At 44.8% G+C, this 26,609-nt stretch overlaps 1 long non-coding RNA gene and 1 pseudogene across 1 annotated transcript; both read right to left on the minus strand.

Annotated features, from left to right (window-relative positions):
• Positions 1-833: 833 nt before the first annotated feature.
• Positions 834-20,606, minus strand: LOC125345462 (annotated as a pseudogene).
• Positions 20,607-23,019: 2,413 nt separating this feature from the next.
• LOC125345470 lies at positions 23,020-23,948 on the minus strand. Its single transcript, XR_007209736.1, has 3 exons — positions 23,843-23,948; positions 23,271-23,369; positions 23,020-23,146 (listed from the first exon to the last, which is right to left on the minus strand). It is a non-coding gene; the product is annotated as an uncharacterized LOC125345470 (long non-coding RNA).
• Positions 23,949-26,609: the final 2,661 nt, after the last annotated feature.

Genomic DNA, 26,609 nt, shown 5'->3' on the forward strand with positions numbered 1-26,609 from the left:
TCCAAGCCATACACACAACAAGACCAGGAAGCTCAAATGACAAAACAGACATTGCAAAATTATTATTTAGTTAAGGCAATTTAAATGTGAACTCTTACACAAAAATCTTTACATACCATTTTTGAAATACAATACTGTAATCTTCTGGATCAACTAAAAGAGCTGGTGTCTCCCTAAAATCTGTACAGCAGAAACCTGCTTTCAGCAGGTAAGCCTATTTACAAGTAAGACCCTCTTACTCTTGTAACACTGTCCTGTTTTGTTTTAAGAGACTATACAACTCCTCCCCCTGCAGACCAGTCCGTGTCTATCATCCTAGACACAGGCCCGCGCCACAAAGAACTATTTACACGGCACTGTCATCTCTCCAATACACACCTGCCCTCCACCACCTGTGAAGGGCCCGAGGGGGCTCATGAGACTCACAGTGACAACCGCAGGCACTTCCTAAGTTCTCCGTACAAATGTTAAACGAAAGCCACGACTATTTACATTTTAAACATTCACGTGTCATCTATCTTCCAAGTTAAAAACATCAATTGCTATCAGACTTACTGTGGGTTTCACAATATACTGCTTCTTAACTTTTTAATGTAAACACATGTTCTTGATTTATAAAAATTCAGAGTAAGGGGGTTGGGGATATGGCCTAGTGGCGAGAGCGCTTGCCTCGTATACATGAGGCCCTGGGTTCGATTCCCCAGCACCACATATACAGAAAACGGCCAGAAGTGGCGCTGTGGCTCAAGTGGCAGAGTGCTAGCCTTGAGCAAAAAGGAAGCCAGCGACAGTGCTCAGGCCCTGAGTCCAAGGCCCAGGACTGGCCAAAAAAAAAAAAAAAAATTCAGAGTAAGAATACAAACTTAAGTCTTTCTGGGATAAAAAGACGGGCTTGAAATTACTTCATTCTTTTCCTCTTTTTCAAAAGTGCATCTCGAAGCGCCAGCTGGAAGAAGAAAACAAACATATTTCTCTTGTCTGTAAGGAAGGATCTTGGTGCTATGGGCTGATAGGCTGTCTAAATCAAACAGGAAAGTAGATCTTTTACAAGTATTTTTTCTTTTTTAAAATCACATACATTCCACTAGCAGAGGTATATACAGACCACGTCAAGATTTTTTTCAGTAACTCCTCCCAAACAAAAATATTAAAAATATTCAAGGGCTGGGGATATGGCCTAGTGGCAAGAGTGCCTGCCTCGGATACACGAGGCCCTAGGTTCGATTCCCCAGCACCACATATACAGAAAACGGCCAGAAGCGGCGCTGTGGCTCAAGTGGCAGAGTGCTAGCCCTGAGCGGGAAGAAGCCAGGGACAGTGCTCAAGCCCTGAGTCCAAGCCCCAGGACTGCCCCCTCCCCCAAAAAAATCCATAATCCAAAAAGTGCGATTATGTATCATCTTCATTTTTCCATGTTTTAGAACTTTAAAAAAAAGTAAAAGTCGGGCTGGGGATATAGCCTAGTGGCAAGAGTGCCTGCCTCGGATACACGAGGCCCTAGGTTCGATTCCCCAGCACCACATATACAGAAAACGGCCAGAAGCGGCGCTGTGGCTCAAGTAGCAGAGTGCTAGCCTTGAGCGGGAAGAAGCCAGGGACAGTGCTCAGGCCCTGAGTCCAAGGCCTAGGACTGGCAAAAAAAAAAAAAAATTCAAGAATAAACTCAAATTTTCAAAAGATAGGTTAGTCCTGGGGCTTGAACTCTGACAGGGCTTCGACCCTGTCCCTGAGCTCATTGCTCAAGGCCAGCTCTCTACCACTTGAGCCACAGCACCACTTCCCGTTTTCTGCTGGTTAACTGGAATTTTATAAAAGCCTCACAGACTTTCCTGCCTGGGCTGACCTCATTGAACCTTGATCCTCAGATCTCAGCCTCCCCAGTAGCTAGGATGACAGGCATGAGCCACAGACACTCAGCCTGACCTGTAGATTTTTTTTTTTTTTTTTTTTGGCCAGTCCTGGGCCTTGGACTCAGGGCCTGAGCACTGTCCCTGGCTTCTTCCCGCTCAAGGCTAGCACTCTGCCACTTGAGCCACAGCGCCGCTTCTGGCCGTTTTCTGTATATGTGGTGCTGGGGAATTGAACCTAGGGCCTCGTGTATCCGAGGCAGGCACTCTTGCCACTAGGCTATATCCCCAGCCGTGACCTGTAGATTTTAAAGATGTGAATTTTAGTCTATTAATTCCCATGCACTAGTTTCTTTGTCCTGAAAACTTTAAAAAATCTTTAGTGTTTCAAGTTTAACAACATGGTATCCATAACTTTTACTTAAATTTTTTTCACATGGGGTCCTGGGGGCTCATATCTGCTACTCAGAGGAAGTGGTAACTGAGAAGATTACAGTTCAAGACTAGCTTGGAAAAAATACATGTGAACCCATCTTAACAGAAGAAGCTGGGTATGGTTTGTGTACCTGTCATTCTAGCTACAGTAGAAATATAAATAGGAAGATCTCACTCCAGGTTGGCCTGGGCAAAAGGGAGACCCTATCTCAGAAATAACCAGAGCCAAAAGGGCCGGAAGCACAGCTCAAAACAGAGCACTTGGGCTGGGAATATGGCCTAGTGGCAAGGGTGCTTGCCTCCTACACATGAAGCTCTTGGTTCGATTCCCCAGCACCACATATATGGGAAACGGCCAGAAGGGGCGCTGTGGCTCAGGTGGCAGAGTGCTAGCCTTGAGCGGGAAGAAGCCAGGGACAGTGCTCAGGCCCTGAGTCCAAGGCCCAGGACTGGCCAAAAACAAACAAACAACAACAACAAAAAAAAACAGAGCACTTGCCTAATAAGTGAGAAGCCCTGAGGTCAAACTGTAGCATCACAATAAAGAAATAGAGAAAACAATAAAAAGAATTTTAAATCTCTTTTGGAGGCTGGGCACGACAGTGGTCTAATGTGATGTCAGCACTTGGGCAGGTAGCAGGAGGGTCAGAAGTTGGAGGCGGGCCTGAATGACACCATAGGACTCTGTGTCAAAGTGCCATCACCACCACCCCACCCCACCCAAGCCGACAAGCAAAACGAAGCCCTCAAGACAGACACAGGAAGGTTTTGCAAAAGGACACGTACAGAAAGGACAAGAGAACTGCGTTTCATAAAGTAGGTATCAAAGCTAGGTCTAATTTTTTAACATCGGTCAATCCCCGTATGTTCACGGACCACAAGGCAGCCAGTTAGCACGAAGGAGCCTCCCAGGGATCTAGCTTGCTTGCCTCTGGTCACAGGAGCAACGGCCACCTCGAACGACTCCCACCTCTGCTGGGTACAGGCTGCGTGCTTCCTACCCCCAGCTCTCGTGTGTGAGAGTGCAAGGCCCCACGGGGCTCAGAGGACACGGCGGTGTCCAAGGTCAAGCGCTCTTACAGCTCCCGCTACCTACATTTCAGGATGAACTCACCTGCTTTTCTCGGAAGGAATGCTTGTGTTTTGATCGAACATTCTGGCTGTATCTCATCATCATGAAGTTCTTCTGTTTTTTCTTCTCTTTATTTGTGGAGCTGGAAAATGGATTTATTTTGGTTTTCTTCCTCACAAATTCCTTCTGGTCTGTCTTTCCAGCCTATCAGCACAAAAAGATGGACATTTGTTAACATACTTGAGAAGTTCACTAATCGGTGCAGACGTACACTCCTGTGCTAGGCCGTCAGTGGGTGCTAGGTACAGTCCTTGCTCCCTGGACTCAGCCGACAAAAGTCTGCAATGACTGCGACCGAGTGCGGGGAGTTCATAATCTAGACCACTGGGATCGGAGGGGCTCTCTGGAGCCAAGTAAGCAGTTTCGTTTCACATTGTGTGGCAAAGGAAGGAAGGGTGGTGTTCCAGGAAGGCGGCACAGTGGGTGAAAAACGGAGGAGAAAGAACGGGTGTGTACAATTACGTAGACAGGTTTCAGAATCTATAAACGGACTGCAGAAGGTGAAGGGAAGCCATGGAATGGTGCGTAAGGAAAGGTGTAGGAAGCAATACAGTCAGGATGCAGACACGAACAGCCACAGCGCCAGAGGCCAACTCTGATTGTAAACATTTCTATTACTTTAATAAATGTACCAAGCCTCCTGACAGGGCGAGTATGTCCTGTTCCTTTTCTGGGCGCTGTATCTTGCTTTGTGGGTGCATGGCTACATGTAGCTGTGAAAACTCGCCCAATACAACATCAAACATGTGTATTCACTTCCACTTTTACAGCTCTACAGCTATGGGTACACACTTGTATGTTTTCTGCGTAAGGATTGAGGAAGCGCGACCCCACTTACCATGGCAGTTGCTAGTCTCGTCTCCTTATGAGACTTTGGCTTTATATGAAGGCGCTCAATGTCCCGAAGAGACAGCAGTTCACCTCTGTGAGGGGGGAAAAGGAATTAATTATGTGGCGTGGAGGAACTCCTGTCCCCGCGGGTGCCTCGTTAGCGGGTGCGCTGCCTGGAGGCCCACTGGATGCACGTTACCTGGACTCCTCCTCACTGTCCACGTCGATGTACTTCCTCTTCTGCGCTTTCCCGGGGGCGGCATCCAGCTCCTTCCTCATCTGCACCATCCGGATCTTTTGGAAGTCTTCCTGAGTTAAGACCCGACTCGTGCTGATGGCTGCGGCTTTGGCCTTGCGCTCCTCCACGGGCATGCTGTTCAGCTTCTTGGTCTTCATGAAACACAAGTCACAGAGCCCTGGCTCAAGTGAGAGTTCTGAGCTCCAGCAACCCAACCTCCCCAAGGGCCCCGGCAAAAGTCCCGCCTCGGTCAACGTGTGAGTGACCTCACGACTTACGATTTCTTGCTGCTCTTCATCAGAAGAGTGGTGGACATCAACCCATTCGCCATCAGCACCCTCCTCCTCCTCCTCCTCCTCACTGAGGCTGGCACTCTCCCATCCATCTGCGTGAAGAAGGGGCTCAGTCATGCAGCCGCTCTCTGCTGAACACTCACACAAGTGACAACTCCGAGTCCACTGACCAACAACCGAGTAATGCTGCTAAATAAGCCACACCATTTCAGTTTAAATTTATGGAGAACTAAGCAAGCATTGACAAATATTGACTGTCAGTCAAAACCTTACAGTCATTTGTCCTGATACTCAAAAAAGGAACAGACTCCCAAAGCTAAGTGACGCTGAACCAATGGTACCCACCAAAATTGCACTTGTGTACTGAACTTGTACTGTAGCAAGTATCTGATTAACATCCAAATATATTTAGATTTAGGTGAGAAAGGAGTTTCAGTTATTCAGAGAACTGAATGTAAGATTCTGGGTGTCAAAGAGCCTTGTAGACACCTCAATAAAGTGGCTCCCCGTGACCCATAAGGCAGTGCAATAGCAGCCGTTTGCTCTTTGGTCTATTTACAACTACACCTGACAGGGTGTCTAGGTTTGCCATGTAACAGTGAGATAAAGTGAGCCTTCAGGGTCTGAAGGTGCAGTATAGAAGGAAAGGAACAGAAATGGATAGGAAAAAGAACAGGAGAGAGAGGAAAGCAAAGGAAAATGAACCTTCATCATTGTCAGCATTCTCTTCTTTGTCAACTTCTAGGACCTCAGCTCCTGGAATGTAATCTTTAGCATCTAATTCTCCATATTCCTGTATTCTTGCTTCTGCAGAGGCTTCTGTAGGTTTACCCTAAAGGAAGAAGGAGGGCAAACCATGTAATCATTGGTAGTACTGTCCAGAATTTTGAATTCTGGGAGGATAGTCATTAAAAAAAAATGGAAGCAATCAAATTATAAGAAGCCTGCTTATGTCTCTGGCCAAACTAAATCCATCTAGAATGCTGTCCACTGATTTCCTCATTCTTTTCTCATCAAAATTCAGACATTTGTAGTTGTGGAATGAAGTATCACCTCTGTTACATACATCTACCCTCCTCGTTTGATAGAGATGGAAACTGGCTGGGGACGTGGTCAATACAGGCCTCAGAGCTTCCGGTCTGCTATGCATCAAAAGCTTTTGAGGTACATGTAAGGGTCACAGCTTCACGCTTGCTAGGCAGGTGCTCTGCTGCCGAGCCACACCTCCGGCCTCTTTTGCTTTAGTTTGGCAGTCTCATGTGTTTGCCTACGCAGGCCTTGATCGTGATCATTCTCACGTAGCTTGATGACAGGTGCATGCCACCTTGTGCCACACTGAAAAGGGGTCGTGCTAACATTTTTTTTGTGTGTGCTGGCTGGCCTCAAAGTGCAATCCTCCAGATCTCTGTTTTTAGGAGGGCTGGGATTACATGCTTGAGCCATGGCACCTAGCTGGGCCTGTGTCCTTTAGGCCAAAAGAAGGATGTCTCAACTACCCGAAATTTCTTCTGCAACATCTGAGGATTCAGTGTCCGGAAGAGCTGAATCAAAGTTCTAGCAGACATCATTACATCTATAAAATAACACTTTTGGTGAGAAATTATGGAGCAAAAAGACCATAGTGAGGTAAAAATGAGTCACAAGGAAATCCTTGGCCTACTGAAAGTAACATACAACTTACTCTTATCTTTGTGTGTCTTATATTGAACCAGGTCTTGAAGAAGGTCTTCAGTCATGGCTAGAGGACATCGAGCTGTTATCTCTTTTATAGCATTGATTCTAGAAAAGGAAAACTGAATTAAAAAAATAACAAGAGAGCACTTCTATGTGGTTTAACCTAAGAAAATGAAAGCGAAGGGAATACAAGTTGGGTTTTAAAATGACAGCATGGTGAAGAATGTGAGAGTGGTAGCCTAAAACTTTTAGTCAGGCAGTGACTGCCATTACCTTTTCTCACAGAGGAAGGTACACTGTGAAATGGCAAGGCAGCATCTGCTGCTAGCCCGAAGGAGGGAAGGAGTAGGTCAGGTAAGAAGGATTATAGGTCTTCAAGCTTTTCCAAGGATCATAAAATGTAATTGGGTAACGTGTCACTTTCTCCTAAGGACAGTTTAGATGATCCTTGAATCGGGCTGACTCTATTCCGCAGTCTTGCGGCTTTTACTCAGGGCCTCAGCGCTATCCTTTTTGCTCAAAGCTAGCATTCTGCCACTTGAGCCACAGCTCCACTTCTGGCTTTTTGGGTAGCTAGCTGGAGATAAAAGAGTCTCATGGCTTGTTTGTCCAAGCTGGCTTTGAACAGAATCCTCAGCCTCCTGAATAGCTAGGAGTACAAGTGTGAGGTACCGGTGCCCAGCAGTACTTACTCTGTAAGTGGTTTTGAATTAATCAGAAAGGCCACTGAACTGCCCTCAAATCACAGTGATTCACTATTAAATCATTTGTGACACGTAAGATATATTCATAGTGAGAGGAGAGAAAAATAGATTTTCCAACAATTCTTCGTATAGAGTAAAATTGTAAAAAGACAAATAGCTGATTAGTAGGAAAAGTGCCCTTCTCTGGTTCTTTCCTAAAATTCTGACCAGTATAATAAAAGCAGGTGTCAGTGGCTTATGCCTGTAATCCTAGCTACTCAGATGTGGGAGACTTAAGGATTGAAGACAACCCAAGCAGAAAAGTTTACTAGATGTCATCTCCAAAATAATTAGAAAATACAAAGTGACCTACAACTAAAACCCCTTAATGCAACTACTTAAAGATAATAAGAATGAGAAAATAAACAAAATCAAAAAAGACTGGTTTGGAGGCATGGCTCAAGTGATAGAGCACCAGCAGAGCAAGTGCAAGTCCTGAGTTCAAACCACGGCGCATGTGTGTTACAATGTTTACTACGCCCACCATGTTGTTCTACATACCCCACAGTCATGACTTCCCCCGAGTTCTTGTCAGTGACGAAGTTGTTAGCCACAGTCATGAGCAACGACTGAATGATCTGCATGAGAGCGAGAGAAGAAGTGAGTGCAAGTGGCGTGCCTGGGCCCAAAGACGAGGCTGGAGAAACAGCACCTGCCTTCAGTTCCAGAGCTGAAAGCAATCAAACCCAAGGGCATCACAGATGGAAAAGTTTCCTTGGGGTTCAGTCTCCAGGGTCACACTCAGGTTAAATCCTACTCTCCTATATTCCAATGCTCTTACTCAACAGAAGGAATGATAGCTTTGAAAAATAATTACTGTAAACACACACACACACACACACACACACACACACACACACACACACAGTTTTTGAACTGTATTTGAACACAGGGCCTCATACTTGCCCTATCTCTTGAGCCACGCTACCCCACCCCAACCCCCATTTTGGATAGGATCTCTTGCCTTTTGCCCAGGCTGGCCCTGAACTTTGATCTCCTTAATCTTTGTCTCTCAAGTAATTGTGATAAGGCATGAGCCACTCCTGCCTTAATAATATTCGTGACCTCTTCTGGTCCTAACATTGTCAATGCACAAGTCAGAATTTTCAAAAGAAATTTAACTTTCAATGAACTGTGCAAACGAGCTTTTTCAATTTTTGTCAATCATGGGGCTTGAACTCAGGGCCTGGGTGCTGTCCCTGAGCTCTACCACACAGTGCCACTTCCAATTTTCTGGTGGTTCATTGGAGATCAGGGTCTCAGGGACTTTCCTGACCGGTTGGGCTTTGAACTGCACTCCTCAGCTCTCAGCCTCCTGAGTAGCTAGGATGACAAGTGTGAGCCACCAGCACCTGGCACAACCCAACTTCTTAACAACAGGAAATCTAAAGTAGACAGATCTTGGCTCAGACATGTACTCAGTTGAGAAACAGGACTCTACCTTCAAAATCCCTAGTGAAAAACAACACAGCTGGAGGCATAGCTCAGAAGTCCTTCACCAGTCTGACAAGTTCAAGGGCCTCAGTTCAAACCCCAATACTACTGGGGGAGGGGGAAGGGGAAGGGGGGCATGGCGCTGGCTGTGTGGACTAGGTCCCCAAGTCAGGTTAGCAGTTCTCACCTCTGGGGGAACAAGCTGGTGAGTGGCTTGGGCCACAAACAGAGGATCTTTGTTACTTCTGAAAACGTAAAAGAGAAGAAGGGGTACTGTCATGGCTGTCTCTCAGGCCCCAACCCATTGCTACTGCGGCTTCCTCTGCCTCGCTGCATGGCTCCCTTGAGCCTCCTCAAGCCCCTACCTTAGCAATGTCCCTTCCTCACCACACACTCTTAATACAGAGCACGAGCACATCAACTCTACAAGGGTAAGGGCTCTGTGTTAAAGTCACTGTGCAGTTCCTAGTCTGGTGCAGTGCGCCAGAGAAGTCACTCAGTGTTGAATGAACGAATAAGTGCAAATCAAGATTTACACGTATTCTCTATTCAAAGGGGCAGCAGAGTTACTATTTAGCACAAGAGAGTAGCCTTTAGTGAGTAGCTTGCTCTTCTTTTTTTCTTTCTATACTCCAAAGCATTCATGTGAGGAAGTATGGAAAATACTTAGTCCAGTGCTTGGTTCATGTCCATTGCTTTCCTAACCTGGGTAGAGTCTAAAGGCAAAGAGCATCTTTTTTCCTGCTCTGATGTTTTTAATTGGCTTTGCTACACATGTAAGGGCAATGAGAACAATTATGATCAAGTTATGATAAAAGGTGAAACTTTTATCATTTTCCTGCCAGGCCTGGGGCTTGAACTCAGGGCTTAGGCACTGTCCCTCAACTTCTTCTGCTCAAAACTAATGCTCTAGCATGTGAGCCACAGTGTCACTTCTGGTTTTCTGGTAGTTAACTGGAAGTTAAGAGTTTCATGGGCTTTCCCAGACTGGTTTTCAACATCAATTCTCAGATTTCAGCCTCCTGAGTAGCTAGGATTACAGGCACAAACCACGGGTGTCCTGTTATACTTCTATAATTTTTGTTTTGTTTTGTTTTTGCCAGTCCTGGGGTTTGAACTCAGGGCCTGAGCTTCTTTTTGCCCAAGGCTAGCACTCTACCACCTGAACCACAGCACCACTTCCAGCTTTTTCTATATATGTAGTACTGAGGAATCGAACCCAGGGCTTCATGTATATGAGGCAAGTACTTTACCACTAGGCCATATTCCCAGCCCCACTTCTATAATTTTTTATATTACACAAGTAGAGACATCCACTTTTCATTGCTACTACTTTGAAAACCAATAGTTTCTTACAGTTAATGAGCAGAACAACAAATCCACGGCCAATTCTAGAAAGAATGCTACAGTAATGCTGAACTCCTAACTCGTTAGTGAGTCCAAAGTAACAGACTAGATGGTATTCTAATGTGAGGGCCACTAAAAGAACAGGCAAGTGGGTACCTTACCTCTCTGGTGGGGCTGCAGGAACCTTTGCACAAAGGGATAGAAGTTGAAGAGAAAAACCTGTGGGCAAAAAAATACACAAATTCATTATTTATGAAACGGAGACATGGCTTCACGTTTCCATAATGGAACTCTATCACCAAGATCAACTAATTGGGAATTATTTCTCACTTTTCTTCAGTTTCTGTAAGTAGTCATGTAAAAAGATGACTCAATTTGATTTCTTTTTTTTTTTTTTTTTTTTGGCCAGTCCTGGGCCGTCAACTCAGGGCTTGAACACTGTCCCTGGCTTCTTTTTTGCTCAAGGCTAGCACTCTGCCACTTGAGCCACAGCGCCACTTCTGGCCATTTTCTGTATAGGTGGTGCTGAGGAATCGAACCCAGGGCCTCATGTATACGAGGCAAGCACTCTTGCCACTAGGCCATATTCCCAGCCCCTCAATTTGTTTTCTTAACCAAGAACAGGAACTCTCTCAACTGATCCTATACTGTTCTTTTTCCATCTAAAGGAAGAAAAAAGTAAATAAAGGGGCTGGGGATATGGCCTAGTGGCAAGAGCGCTTGTCTCTTATACATGAAGCCCTGGGTTTGATTCCCCAGCACCACATATACAGAAAATGGCCAGAAGTGGCGCTGTGACCCAAGTGGCAGAGTGCTAGCCTTGAGCAAAAAGAAGCCAGGGACAGTGCTCAGGCCCTGAGTCCAAGCCCCAGGACTGGCAAAAAAAAGAAAAAAAAAGAAAAAAGTAAATCAACGAAGAATAAAGGCAGAGTTAATCAAAACAACACTCTTCAACACCTGTCATTTCGGCTAGCTTAGAGATGGAAGCAAGAGTTAAATGTCAGACTACTAGTCAGTTAAGGGCTGGAGCAGACCCTATTTCAAAACCACAGGGCTGGAGAGAGCCTCTAGCAGGAATGAGGCCCTCAGTTCAATCTCTATTACTTTTGGAAAAGGAACAAGAAAAAAAAAAATCAACTCTGAATAGCACTAACATAATCTGACCACCAAAACCCTGCCAGTCTTGATTGTATTGTCTACTAGTCCAGCTACCTTGTAGGAATTGCTCTCCATATTTTAAAGAGAAAATACTCACTTTGGAGCCTACTTACGTAAGGGTCACAAGAGTCCAGTTATAAAGGAAATGGAAACGATTAGTTTCAAGAAATGAAACCTTGGTTATGCTTTCTCAATGTTCTTCATATGGAAATAAATTTATTTTTTCCACTTCAGCCACAAAACAAAACCCGGTTGGGTCATTAGATACTTCTTCTAATGGTTCGATATAAAGATGGATATCCAGCTGTTAAAACTCCAATATTATTTCCTTCAAACTACGCTTAAACCACCAATCACTTTTGCTTTCCCATCAAGTTCAAATTCAGTCCTGCACTGAAATAACTGCATACATTGACCTGATGACCCTTATGGAACTACAGCCATAGAGAAAAAGCAGTGAAGAGGTAGGTTTTTCTTAGGAGATAACCATGTTCCTGTGTGTGCTTTCACTTTAAACTGGGATGTGTGTATTTACTAGCCGACTTTCTTACTTTTCAGAGGAAGCAAGGTGGGTGAAGGGAAAGGGACAGGGAATGCCAGGAGGGAACCCAGGCCTTGGGCATGGTAAGCAGCTGCCCCAGAGTCTGACTCCCAGCCCCCTTCCTTTTGTTATTTTAAAAAGCTTAAGGGAAGCCACATGTTTGCAGATGCTCAGAGCAGCACTAGCCTGTCTAGCTGTTTCTTTTTGGCCTGTAGCTTTCTGCCATCCCTTTTTCCCATAATGGCAGTGAGTGCAAAAGCAGTGTGGGGCCCATGTGCACACCTCACACGCACACACGCACCACAAAGGAGCTCTAGCAATTAATTTAAGAGGAGAGAAAGGAAGGATTCAGCTCTGAAAACCTAATTTCCTGCCAGAGACATCTGAAAGTCAGGAAGGCTTTGGAGGGTTAAGTAATGGGCAATGCAGTACAAGTCAGTGAAGACTGGATGGGCCAGGAAAACGGATATGGGAAATAAATACAGAAAACATAAAACAGTAATCCGTAAACTGACTATCCACAGATGGGAAGGCTGTGTTGTTCTGCGGACTGTACAGGGATGGGCAGTGTAGGGGCTGTGCCACCTAACACGAAGGGCTCCCCTTTCACCAAGCCCACACCGACTTCGAACCCCCCACAAGGGGAGCAAAGCATCCAAACCTCGTGAATCCCCACCAATCTGGAGATGAGGTTCATGAGCATCATCTTCACTTCAAACCTCTCCTTATAGCTCTCTAGCTGCTTCAGGAGTTTTTCCGCAAAATCTGGAGAAGACAAGATCACAGAAGTGCTCGGTGAGTCCATGTTCATACAGCACGGCCCAGGCAGGGGGTGGGTGACGAACTAAACCCAAGTGATCCACCAGCACCGGTGCCCAGTCACTGAACACACCTCAAGGCGTGTCAAGGTTTTCAGCATCACCACCAAGACTGACAACAGATGCTCGGTGGTCCTGCTTCTGGAATGTGCTTTGAAGACCAGCAGCAGCCTGTTCACCCAGACCTTCACAGACACGTAGCCTCTCAGGCCACCCAAGCCTACTGAGTCAGAATGGGCACTTGACCCGGGTCCCCAGGTGTTTGGTGGGCACATACACATTTGAGAAACACCGAGAGCAGGTTAGCAAATGTATAGACAACGCTTAAATCTCAATGTTCACCCACAACCCCACACCGACCCAATCACAATCCTGGGGTTCAGTTCAGATTTATACATCCTCTAGCTAATTCAAATGGGCAGCCTTGTTTGAAAACTCGGGTTTCCCAAACTTCTGGATTCCACAAACTAGTGAAAGAAAAGACTAACAAGAGACTACCAATTTGCAGTGAAGTACAATGTCTTACTACTTTTGTGTTGAAAATAACACAAATCAGAGACCTGTTCATTCCTTATGTTGATATAGACTGGAAATCATTCCTTGACAACATTAATTTTCTACGTCATAACCCAGTGGTAACTGCTAAGCATTTGTTGATTCCTATTAAGTGCTGAGGATCTTATTAAGTGCCCTGACAACCCTGGCAGTGGAACTAAACAGGCACAGGTTCTACAAGGAACTTGGATAGTCACAATTCTCTCTACCTTGAGAATCATGAATCAAGTGAATAGCTGAAAAGTTAAACACCTCTGGCTTCTTCTTTTTCTTTTGTTTCTGAAAGAAAGAATAAGAAAACGCTTTCCAATCCAAATGACGGTGATGCTATAGAACGCAATGCATTAACAAAGGCTGCAAGTGAGTCTATTAGGCTACTTAAAAGAAAAACAGGGCTGAGGGCATGGCTCAAGTGATAGTGGGCTAGTTATCTAGCAAGTACAAGGCCTTCAATCCAAACCCAGCACTACCATCCAAAACAAACCAAACCAAACCAAAAACCAACCAGACAAAAATAATTTCTTAAAATGAAAAAAAAAAGGACTAGGGTATATATAGTGGTAGAATATATGCTTATTATGCAGAAGGTCCTGAGCTCAATCCCCAGCACCAAAAAAAGAAAATAAGGAAAAAAAATCCTAGATCTAAAAATAATCTAAATTGGAAAAACTTAAGATGGTTTTTATCTTTTAAGATAAAAACCTCAGAGCTGGCCTGGTGGTATAACACCTGAAATCCCAGCATTTGGGAGGATACAGTAGAAAAACTGCAAGTTTGAGGCCAACCTACAACATAGGAAGACCCTGTCTAAAGAAAAAAAATTTTAAAAAACCAAACAAAAAACCTTGGGAATGTTCTAGCCATCAGTACTTTTGAGACTTACAAGAATTTGTAACCACAAACATTAAAAAAACACACGGGGGGGGGAGGGCTGGGAATGGGGCCTAGTGGCAAGAGTGCTTGCCTCATATACATGAAGCCCTGGGTTCGATTCCTCAGTACCATATATATAGAAAACGGCCAGAAGTGGCTCTGTGACTCAAGTGGCAGAGTGCTAGCCTTGAGCAAAAGGAAGCCAAGGACAGTGCTCAGGCCTGAGTCCAAGCCCCAGGACTGGCAAACAAACAAACAAACAAAACACATGGGGACAAATGAGTGCTTTTTGGAGTAATTGTAATAAAATATCACATGTACTTCATTCTTTAAATTTTATTTTTGTTTTTTTGTCAGTCCTGGGGATTGAACTCAGGGCCTGCTGTCCCTGGCTTCTTTTTGCTCAAGGCTAGCACTCTACCACTTGAGCCACCGTGCCACGTCCAGCTTTTTCTGTTTACATGGTGCCTAAGAATAGAACCAAGGGCTTCACGCATGCTAAGCAAGCACTCTACCACTAAGCCATGTTCCCAGCCCACATACTTCAGCCTTCAAATAGGATAGGTCTAACAAAGACACCATAAAAGAAACTACTGTGATCAGAACAAGTAAAAGTATACTTAATCAAATTTATTTTTTTTAAGTCACAAGTTTTTCCAGGGTAAGTTTACTTATTCATTTAAAATTAGTGCTTAGACATGGCTCGATAACAACCTTTGAGACATCATTCAAAGTCTAAAAGCCAGAGCTCGGAAGTGGAGGTGCGGCTCAAGTGGCAGAGCAACTGCTGTGAATGAAAAGGCCAAGGGAGAACTCACAGCTCTGAGTTCAAGCCCTAGTACTAGCACTGAAAAAAGTGAGGAAGGGGAGAGCTGGGTCGCCCAAGCAGTAAGTACCTACCTTCCTACGCAGAAAGCAAGAAACCGAGTTCAAACCTTAATACTGCTCCTCTGCCCCTTCAAAAGCTGGAGAGCTTTTCATACACTATGAGTCCCCTGTCCTTTCTCCAGTCTCACCTTAAGCACCTTCATCGCCTTCTCCAGCTTCTTCTTGTTTTTGGCGCTCTTCTTCCCGGTGGCATACTGAACCAGCAGGTCTCTTGCTGTGGGTCCTTCATCCTAAAGAAGAAAAGGACTTCAGAAAACTGGAAACAAGGAAAATCTGCACGGAAACAATGCATGGTGTCCTCATCTATCAACAGGGGAATACTTCCAAAACTACATTTGTTCTAAAGTATGTAGTGGTTTTTGTAAAGATCTAAATGCGTGAGTACATCTACATATACTGACACTAAGAAAGCAAGCAGTAGCACACATCACTCATACAATCCGGTTATTATTTTTGCCAGTCCTAGGGCTTAAACTCAGGCCTGGGTACTGTCCCTGAGCTCCTTCTGCTCAAGGCTAGCACTCTATCTTGAGCCACAGCGCCACTCCCAGCTTTTTCTGTGACTCATTGGAGATACGAATCTCACGACTTGCCTGCCTGGGCTGGCTTCTAACAGCCATCCTCAGATCTCAGCCTCCTGAGCAGCTAGGATTATAGGTGTGAGCCATGGGCACCAGCTTCATATATACAGTTTTTAAATGAAGTGTAAGTGTAAGAATTTATGGACATATGTGCATATAAAATGTATAGGAAACAATATCGGGCGAAAAAAGTCACAGTATGTGGAATTTTTCGCATCAATATACATTGCTCTTAACACAATAAAGATGTTATCTGTCTGGATCTAGCTAGTAAAATGATAACACAACAAGGTAAGTTTATACCTATAAAAAAATCTTTCTTCTAATATTTCTAAAAAGTGTGACCATATCTTTTTTGCCAGACTTGGGGCTGGAACCAGGGCCTAGGCACTGTCCCTGGCTTCTTTTTGCCCAAGGCTAGCACTCTACCACTTGAGCCAGAGCCCCACTTCCGGCTTTTTCTGTTTATGTGGTGCTGAGGAATTGAATGCAGGGCTTCATGCACGCTGGGCAAGCACTCTACCATTAAGCCACATTCCTAGCCCCCTGATCATATCTTAAATCTTGGATTTGTCAATTTAAAGCTACCATTATTTCATTTTCTTTCCACACTGTGAGCTTATTTCTATGACACAATACCACCTTAATAATATGGTGGTAGCAATAATTCTAAATTTACATAAAGCCAGTTAAACTGAAGGGATTATGAATCCAAAACTGAAGCAGAACTCAATAAAAAAAATGAGACAAATAAGTTTTTTTTTACTTGAACAGCTAAAGATTTCACAACATAAACTCAGCACAATAGGAAAACCTGAAGAACTGGCAAATGTCAAAAGATCCCTGTGTGATTAAACCAACCTCAGATTCTGAGTCGCTGTCCTGTTTCTCATCTTCATCTTTCCCAAGGAAGAATGTCAAAGCAGCCACTAATATCTAAAGATAACCGGAAAGTCTACTTAACTTAGCTTCTATCAAAAAACAAATATGTTTTATCTCTTTTCTGTTTTTTTGGGTCAGGTGTGGAGCTTGAACATAGGCCCTGAGGCTCTTTTGCTCAAGACTAGCATGCTCTACCACTTTTCCCAGCTTCACTTCGGTGTTTTTTGTTTTTTTTTCCTTGGGGGGAGGGGTACCTGGGGAAGAAGATATGTTAATTGGAGATAAGAGTCTCACAGGGACCTTCCTGCTTGGGCTGGCTTCAAACTGGGATCCTCAGATCTCAGCCTCCTGAGTAGCTAGGAGGACAGGCGTGACAGGCGTGAGCCACCAGTGACAGGCAGGACAAATACTTTTTTTGGTAGCTTATGCATATATTCGCTAGAAACTGAAGAAATTCAAGGGTGTTATGGTTTCTGCTCCTTCTTAATTTAGATAAGCATTTTATGGTGTCATCTGTCCTTTAAATCTTCACGGTTAGTTAGTATAGCTTAGTCAAGCACATGTTTAACTTACACAAGTCCTGTGCTCAAGTTCCAACATTACCAGAATTTTTTTTTTTTTTTGCCAGTCCTGGGGCTTTAACTTAGGGCTTATTTTGCTCAAGGCTAGCACTCTACACCACTAAGCCACATTCCTAGAACCCCCAAAAGATTTTTAACTACATAAAATTTGCCAGGTTCTATAATCATCCTTAAGGTCGACTGTCAACTTCCACATTCCCCAAAGTCAGACATTGGAATCCTTCAAATACAAAGATCAAACACAGTCCATATAGCCATTTACCTGTGCCCACGCCCAACAGAAGCGTGAAGAATCACAGGCAAAACATCAGCAGCTATCACCTACACAGCGTTTAGGGGCTCATAATAATTCTGACTTCTCAAGAATACTGACAACTCAGGCAAGCACAGTAGAAAGGAAGCAAGCAAGCATCAGTGAGCACTGCGCATGCCCACATCGCTTCTTCCTCCACACCCTCGCCTCCCAGCCCCAGCAACTGACCAGCCAGTGCTTCCACGCACCTTACACGTGGGCTCACCTTGGTGATCTTTGAGAAACAAGCAGTTGTGATAACATTCACGGTTTTGGCATCATTCCTGGAGGGAATCAATGAGCGTTCTGAAGTCAGTTTTCACTCTTTCATACTGCCAGCCAAGCCGCAGACAATGACACAAAGTAACACAAGAAATACTGACATTAACATCGTAGATGGCTAAATCGTGGCAAGCACTCTTGCCACTAGGCCATGTTCCCAACCCCATGCTAAATCAATGAACCACAAGTGGAGCATTTAATTAGACTTTAGCCCACTCACATCAAATGTATAGCCATTAAGATGAAGAATTAATTTAACGATTTAAAAGAATACCTTCTCCCACTCAAGGTACATGGGAAAAAATTTAACACAATAGAAGGAAGACAACTTTGCAAAATTCAGCCTCTAAACTGGTTCAAAGCATAGTTACTGTATGTTAACTAAAAGATCAGGAAGGAGGTGGGCACTGTGGCTCACACCTGCGATCCTAGCAAGGGGGGCGGCTGAGAGCAGGAGAACGGTGGTTCCAGTTCAACGGAGGCAGAACATCCAACAAGACTCCATCTCAACGGAAGAAGTGGAGCCAGCTGGCACGCCCGGCATCCCACATGCAATGGGAAGGGAATATTAGGATTTCAAAATAACCAGCGTAAAAAAGCGCTGGACGCGTGGCTCAGCGGTAATGTGCCTGCCTAAGGTTAAGGCATGAATTCAAACCCAGTACTGGAAAAAAACAAAACAGGAAGAAACACCATAAAGTGTTTTTTAAATGATAATTACCTCTAAGTGGAGATTATATGCAATTGAAAAAAAAGGTTTTCTAGGACAGTGAAGAGATCAACGTACACTACACATATGCACAAAAGCAGCATAATGAAATGCATCAAATACTACATGCAAAGGGGGGGAGGGCCACAGGGCTTTCACCGAGGGAGGGAATCACTCAAAGTACACGACATGTACTCTGTGTGATAACCTGCAGATTATCATAATGAACCCCCTCTACTACTAACACATGCTACTAAAGCTTTTCTGTCTCTACTTATTCTGCAACAGTAAAGATTGCTCACAGTAAGAAAAGTTAGTAAGAACAGCAAAAGACCTGGGGCAGAGCACTGTACCAATGAGAAACACCACATGCTATTTTATACAAGCAGCATGAATTGACTTCAAACTCTCCCAAGTGGCAGGCCAAGGAATACAAGGTTAGGTTAGGAGTTAGACAAATCTGGGTTTGAATTTCAGCTCTGCCTACTAATAGCTAAACTCTTATTCTATTCACTTCCCTTCTGTTTTGCTACTTATAAAATGGAATGATTCTAGACAGTTGTTCTCAACTTGCTCTGAAGGCCGACAAGGTACTACGAAGTATACATCAAAGGTACTAGGACGCGAGGTACTGAGCATCTCAGTACTTGCTCAGGAAATGCAAGTCAATGTTATTAGTTTTCTGTAGTTTTAGTTCTAATTTAATCTATGACAGAGGTATAATGAAGAGTGCAAGATTAATTAAAAAAAAAAAAAAAGAGCCGGGGCTGGGAATGTAGCCTAGTGGTAGACTGCTCACCTAGCATGCAGCAAGCCCTGGAAGCCCTGGGTTCAATTCCTCAGCACCACATATACAGAGAAAGCTGGAAGTGTCACTGTGGCTCAAGTGGTAGAATGCTAACCTCGAGCAAAAAAAAAAAAAGCCAGGGACAGTGTTCAGGCCCTGAGTTCAAGCCCCAGAGCTGGGCAAAAAAAGAGAGAGAGAGAGAGAGATCCATTTCTCAAGAGGAAAATGGATGTATCTATTACCAGATGTTTCTTCTGTAAAGTTCGATCATCACATCCAAAGACATCTTGGCTGCAGTGGCATTGCTTTCTCTTAGCATGGTGTACATGAATTTCTGTAACACCTGAACAACAGGAGAAAGAGAAGACTTGATATAATACAATATCTTGCTGTGCAATGCAGCAAACAGGAAAAACAGAAGGCACTTACTATATTCACTTTATTGTTTTTGTGTTTTGCATTTATGTTCTTGATGTCAGTCACAATATGTGTGTATAAAGTCTGAGAAAAAGAAACAGAACATACACATCAACTCTAATCTGACCATGCTAAATTTAGAGCAATGTACAAGATTCAATTTCATCCACTTTCATTCCACCAGAGACCAAAAATAAGCAAACAAGGAAACAAAAAGTAGCCAGAAAGGAAAAACTGCTCTCAAAAGATTAACACAGAATTACCTTATGACTCAGTAATTGCATGAGTAGTTTATATACCAAAGAGTATGAAACCCTTATTTAAAAAAAAAAAAAACAACCAAACTCATTTCCACATCCGTGTTCATACAAGTATTCATGGCAACATCAATCACAATGGCCAAAAAGTAGAAATAACCAAAATGTCTATTAATTGATAAATGAATAAACAAAATAAGGTAAATGCAGATTTTTTTAAAAAAGGAAAGTGACTCCATTTACTGAGCACCGAACTGAATGTGGTGAATTCCGGGAATGCAAGTAGCACAGGTTCCATCTACCACCTTCAGCCTGAAGCTCAGCCCAGAAGCAAAGAGACTCTAATGTAGTACTCGTCTCCTCTTACTTTGCTAACCATTTTTAAGTTAATGAAAGTGAACTAATTCTTCCTGCTTGTTTCACACGGCTGGGATATAGGTCAGTGGTTGAGTGCTTGCCTGTCAAGTACAAGACCTTAGGTTTGATTCCCAGCACCACAAGAAATTTTGTTTCATAAGCCTTCAAGCTCCTGGTTTTATACAGGTAAACTTAAAGTCATGGATAAATTTTAATAACAAAAGCTAGTTTTATTGTGCAGAAGGGTATAGAATGAGTATTCATGCCCTGACTGAGTTGTAGAAAGCTTGGGTTCTGGAGCCTGACAGCCAATCAGAGGCGCTGTGTAACCCAGAACAAGTTACTCCATCTCTGTTCCTCAGACTTTTCATCTGTGAAATACTAATGGCAATCACCATCATCCCTTTGTGGGGTATTTGTGAATAAACAAATTAATACACAGCAACCAAGAATAGTATCTGGTATACAGTAGGCACTCAGTAATTAGCCACGAATACCATATTGCATGCACACAATAGTGGAGCTTTTGTCTACTGAAACTATTCTTAATTATAGCCAACGTAAAGTAGAGTTCAAGGGCCTCCGAACGCTACCGGACAGAATGAGATGCAGGAAGGAATGCGTTGCTCTTTACCTTTTGCAGGAGCTTATCATGGCAACGAAGAAGTTCAAAGAAGAGCTCCAGCAAACTTGATGGATTGATGAGGTTCTTATTTCTCAGCAAGATCAAAGCTTTGCAGAATGTCTCAGAACAGAAAAAAATCCCCACTAAGACAATGGTAATGTTAATCCAATGAGAAAATGCAGTACAAATATTCCAAACAGCTTTCTGCCTTTTACTAACATGAGGCACCATTTTAAGTAGCAGGACAGTTTCTGGGCAGGGGGTTAAGTGTATTCCTATAATTCTGACATTCAGGAGGCTGAGGCAGCCAGACGAGCTCAAAGCCAACTGGAGCTACATAGTGACACTCTGTCTCAAAAAAAAAAAAAAAAAAAAAGAGGAGAAGCTGGGTTCTAATGGCTCACACAACTCTAGCGAATTCAGAGGCTAAGATCAGGAGGATCCCAGTTCAAGGGTGGTCTGAGCAGAAAAGTTCAAGCGACTCCTTCTCAGTGACTGCTGAGGCCGGTGGGGTAGCATAGTTACAACAGGAAGTTCAATGCAGTTTGACAAGTCAAGACAAGAAGCCAAACACAGGTGACATACCCAGGGAAATACCCAAGCAGGAAACGAGACCTAATCTCAAAAATCACAGCAAAACCAGGCTGGAGGTATGGCTATTCAATGGTAAGAATGCCTGCTTTGCAAGCACAAGGCCTGCGTTCAAATCCAAGTACCATATAAAAAGGGAGGGATAACAGTCTCTCCTTTTCCTGGGATCCAAATAAGATATATATCTGTGAGACAGGAATAGGACTGGTAAGTTCTAAATGAGGGAAGGGCAATGTGACAGCAGACGCAAGTCTGTTTTCTTTTGTGGGGAAAGACCAGGAAAACTCCTCAGCCAAGTGGTCACAATTTGACCAGAAAGTAATAAGGCTCAAAAAGAAGTTAGTAACAAGTACTTCAACAGGAAATTATACCGCCAAGGAAACAGAAACCTAAGTTCGATTCTTACTATTAAATAGGTAAGTTAACAATCACATATTTATAGATTTTCATTTCTCTCACCAAAAAATGTTTTAATTCCTGTCAGCAGGAAAAAGTAGACAGAAACTGAGAAAGGATTCCACAAGTTCTCCCCAAAAAGCAGGAAAACAAATTAGGTAGAAAGAAAAGCCAATATAGCAAATCTTATCTCAAAATAAACATTCATTTATTCTAGCTAGTACTCGTGTTTGAGCAAAGGGCAGCTTGCTTGGTAGGATGGGACTCTACCACTTGTGCCACACCTCCAACCAACACATTAATGAAAAACAAACAACATAGGTCCCTAGACCATTTTGGTCACTTCCTGCCAGCTGTACAAACTTAAGTGGCAAAGTACCTAGTTACCAAGCAAGAGGACCTGATTTCAAATCCCAGTACTACCCAAATAAATAAAAACTGGACACCGGTGGCTCATGCCTAAACCCTAGCTACTCAAGAGACCAAGATCTAAGGATTGTGGTTTGAAGCCAGCCCCAGCAGGAAAGTCTGAGACTCCAATTAACTACCAAAAAAGCTGTAAGCAGAGCTCTAGTTCAAGTGGAGTGCTAGCCTTTAGTAAAAAAGCTCAGGAACAGTGCTAGGCTTTGCATTCAAGCACCAGGACTGGCACAAAATTAAAAAAATAAATAAAGCCTTCTAACTGATTGAGTTTGAAATCCCTGTGTTATCAAAACTCATGCCTCTATCAGGTAAAAAACTACAGCTTATAACCTAGGCTTGGCTGAGATGGTATTTTCCTTTTGGGCCTAGTTAAATGAATGAAATTCTAGTTACCAGTCATGGTGACATTCGCCTGTAGTCCCAGTTACTCGGGATCATTTGAGCCAACACTGCCAGGCTAGGCTCAAAACAAACAAACCAAAAAACCCTAGAGAAGTATAAAAGTGATACAATTAGGGCTGGGAATATGGCCTAGTGGTAGTGTGCTTGCCTCCTATACATGAAGCCCTGGGTTCGATTCCTCAGCACCACATATATAGAAAAAGGCCAGAAGCGGCCCTGTGGTTCAAGTGGCAGAGTGCTAGCCTTGAGCAAAAAGAAGCCAGGGACAGTGCTCAAGCCCTGAGTCCAAGCCCCAGGACTGGCAACAAAAACAAAACAAACAAACAAAAATGATACAAAAAGCCTGGAAAATGTAAGAATACAGATTTTGCAAGTTTTTTTTTTTTTTTTTTTTTTTTTTTTTTGGCCAGTCCTGGGCCTTGGACTCAGGGCCTGAGCACTGTCCCTGGCTTCTTCCCGCTCAAGGCTAGCACTCTGCCATAGCGCCACTTCTGGCCGTTTTCTGTATATGTGGTGCTGGGGAATCGAACCTAGGGCCTCGTGTATCCGAGGCAGGCACTCTTGCCACTAGGCTATATCCCCAGCCAGATTTTGCAAGTTTTGAATAGAGGATAAACACTTTTGTGATGGCAATTTATCTGTGTGAGAGGCTGCTGTAACGCTGTTGGAAAGACAGGTGTACTCCACTTGAAAATGTCTTAGCTGGGCCGCTTGGACACAGAGCCTGATCCATTACAAGGATTCATGGGAGTGTGCTCTCCGGAACAAGCACACAGGGCAGAGGAAAGATAAGCTCACCGACAATGTGTCCTTGAGGTGACTAGGCTATTACTGCACACATGAGCACAGCATCATTTTGCTAAACCAAGAACTGCTCTTACCATGCGAAGATCTGGTTCCAAGACGGTATGGTTATAGGAGAGAAGTTCTTTCAGCTCTTGAGGGAAGTTACTTAGGTGTTCTGGATAGCAGTGGCCGATCTGTAACAAAGCAAAGATGCTCCTGAAGTTTCCCTTTATCTCTCTATAATTCAGATGCACAGTTTTAGATGTTCTGCAAAAGTAGAGGAAAAAGCTTTATTTCATAGAAGTAGATGGGTTTGAAGAGCCAGTCTTTCCTATAGGCTAATGTCTCCTAACTATGAGAATACAAGTTTTCTGAAAACTCCAGTTTTTAAAAAAATATTTGTGACACGATTGAGAACTTACTTCTATGATGAATTGGAAGAAGAAAATCAAAGCCTGACAGTTTTGCTCTGACTGGCTTTGTGAAAAAATATAGCAAAATTGCATGACAATATACTACAGGAAGAAAATGAAATCTGCAATAAGGGAAAGCTTTACTAAAACAAGAAGTTTCCACTCTAGAATGGAATGAAGTTAAATATCATTGAAAAAACAGTTGCAGACTCTGTGACACTGAGTTTTGTTTCATTCAGAAATCATCTTCTTACCTGTGCCAGAAACATCACCAGTTCTGCCAGTTCTTTGCTGGGTTTATTCAGTTGTAACTTGAAAACCTCCACATTGGATTTGTAGTGGTTATACTGCTGGTGAAACTGTAGAGAAATCAAATTTAAGTCTGTTATGCTCTACTATATGACTAAGCATAGGATAAAAATCTCCTCAGTAAACCAAGTGTTTGATAAGAGCCTAGAGAAAAAGCTTTGAATGAGTATACAAACATGTTTCTTTTTTCCTCATCTGCATTCTTGCAAGTGAGGTTAAAAAAAAAAACAAAAAAAACCTAAGCACATCATAGACAACCTGAAGACCCTTTCCTTAGGATCAGAAGATTTGGGTGTTGAGCAAGGAATAGAAAGCAAGAGTCAAAAACTGAAGATTCTGCTCTGCCATTTACTATCTACCTACCTGAGTGACAAAATGCTGTGTGTGTATGTATGGACAGTATTCCAATCTGCTAAAAGGTAACAGCTAGAAAACATAAAGTATGTATCAACTACAAAATACTCTCCAGTGAAAATCTCCCTCTTCTAAATACTCATTAAGCGTTGGTGCTGGGAAGGCAGGTGCCAGCAGCTCACACTTGTAATCCTAGCTACTTAGGAGGCTGAGAGAGAGCTCAGGATCCTGGTTCCAAGTCAGTCCAGACAAAAAAGTCTAAGCCAAAAGTAGAGGTATGACTCAAGTGGCAAAGTACCAGCCCGGAGCGAAAAAGCCAAGGGACAGTGCCCAGGCGCCGAGTTCAAGTCCCGGTACAGACACAGATACCCGTATGCATACATGCGCATGATTTTATGCAAGCGTTCTAGATACGGATATGTTGGGAGCCAGGGGCATCAGACATTTGGAAGTATCGATCGCTTCCTCCTTCAACTCAGCACTTGCCCAGACGTTTAATCCTGACAACGACCCACCCTTCGTTTAACGGGGCAGCCAGCGAGCCCGTGCTTGCCAGGTAGCTACTCTTTGCAATTCTGGTGTGTGTTCTCGTGGCTGTGGCTGCTGTTGTGCTTTGGATCGATCCCAGGGCCTTGTGCGTGTCAAACAAGCATGATGTGGATGAGCTACATACGAGCAGCTTCGCGGGTCGGGCCCACGGCCCCTCCGGCCTCGTGACCCCCTGGCCTCCCTGGCCCCGCGGCCCCCCGGGCCCCTTCGGCCTCCCCGGCTCCGCGGCCTCCCGGGCCCCCCCGGCCTCCCGGGCCCCCACCCCCCGGCCTCCCTGGCCCCGCGGCCCCCCCCCCCCGGCCCCTCGGGGGCCCCCGGGGGCCCCCCCCGGCCTCCCCGCCCCCCCTGGCCTCCCCGGCCCCGCGGGCCCCCCTGGCCTCCCCGGCCCCCCCCCCCCCGGCCTCCCCAGGCCCCCTCCCCCACCTCCTCAGCGTAAGCCGGCGGGTCGCCCTGGATCAGGTTCTGGAGCTGCGGCAGGTTGCTGGGCAGCTTGTTGTTGTGCCTGCTCGACATGGTGGCGGCGCGCGGGCAAGGACGCCTCCCAGATCCCGAAGACCCGGACGAGCGGACCCGGCCTTCCGCAGCCCGCGCCCAGGGGGTGAAGGAAACCGGGGGACACCGACCCGGACGCCGCCCCCGCCCCCGGCGGCCGCGCTCCCGCCGCGTGCTCACCCCCGCGTGCTCACCCGGAGTCCACCCCACCGCCCTGAAGCGGCCCGACCTTTCCTTCCTGTGCGGGCACAGGGAGCGTGGCTGGAGGAGGCGGGATCTCATTCCGGGCCATCTTGCGCACAGCCACAGGAAAAGAAACAAAACAACACGCGTGGGCCGCCACCAACTCCGCCCCAGCCGGGCTGCGGTGTTGGACTTCGCCCCGCCACGGAACACGGACGGCCCATCCCACCCGCCCACGGCCGATCCCACCCACGGTCCGCCCACGGCCCATCCCACCCGCCCATGGTCTGCCCACGGCCGATCCCACCCGCCCACGGTCTGCCCACGGCCGATCCCACCCGCCCACGGTCTGCCCACGGCACATCCCACCCGCCCACGGTCTGCCCACGGCCGATGCAGGTACAACGTGGAGTCCTAATTATTGGGTTTCCTTTGGGAAAGAGAAAGATCACAATGCCTCTTTAGGCTAATGTCTCAGCGGATGTGATCCATCAGGATGACACTACTGAAGTCATTTTAGTGAGTTGTCTGTACATCTTCACCACAACACTTTGTAAATAAGAAGACTGAGGGAAGTGGCGACGTGGCTCAAGTGGTAGAGCGCTAGCCTTGAGCTGAAGAGCTCAGGGACAGCGCCCAGGCCCAGAGTTCAAGCCCCACAACTGACTAAAAAAAGAAAAGAAAAAAAGAAGACTGAGGGGTGACATTGTCCCAAAAGAAATGTACTCTTTACCTGACATATGTCACTATAACCCCTCTGTAATCACCTTAATAACAAGAAAAAAATAAATTAATAAGAATGGTGGCTCACACCTGTAATTCTACCTACTCAGGAGGCTGAGATCTGAGGATTGTGGTTCAAAGCCAGCCTAGGCAGGAAAGTCTGTGAGACTCTTATATCCATTAACCACCAGAAAACTGGAAGTAGTGCTATGGTTCAAGCGGTAGGAGTGCTAAGAGCTCAGGGACAGTGCCCAGGCCCAGAGTTCAAGTCCCACGACCAACAGGAAGAAGGAGGAGGAGGAAAAAGACTGAAGGTTGGAGAGGTTAAGTGTAAGCACAAAGTCATATGGTTTTAGAGGGAGAATAGGGTCTCAGTTCAGATCCCTCAATCCAAAGATATTGCTCTTAATT

This window comes from Perognathus longimembris, unplaced genomic scaffold (assembly GCF_023159225.1).
Source record: "Perognathus longimembris pacificus isolate PPM17 unplaced genomic scaffold, ASM2315922v1 HiC_scaffold_5665, whole genome shotgun sequence".
In the NCBI taxonomy this organism is placed as follows: Eukaryota; Metazoa; Chordata; class Mammalia; order Rodentia; family Heteromyidae; genus Perognathus; species Perognathus longimembris.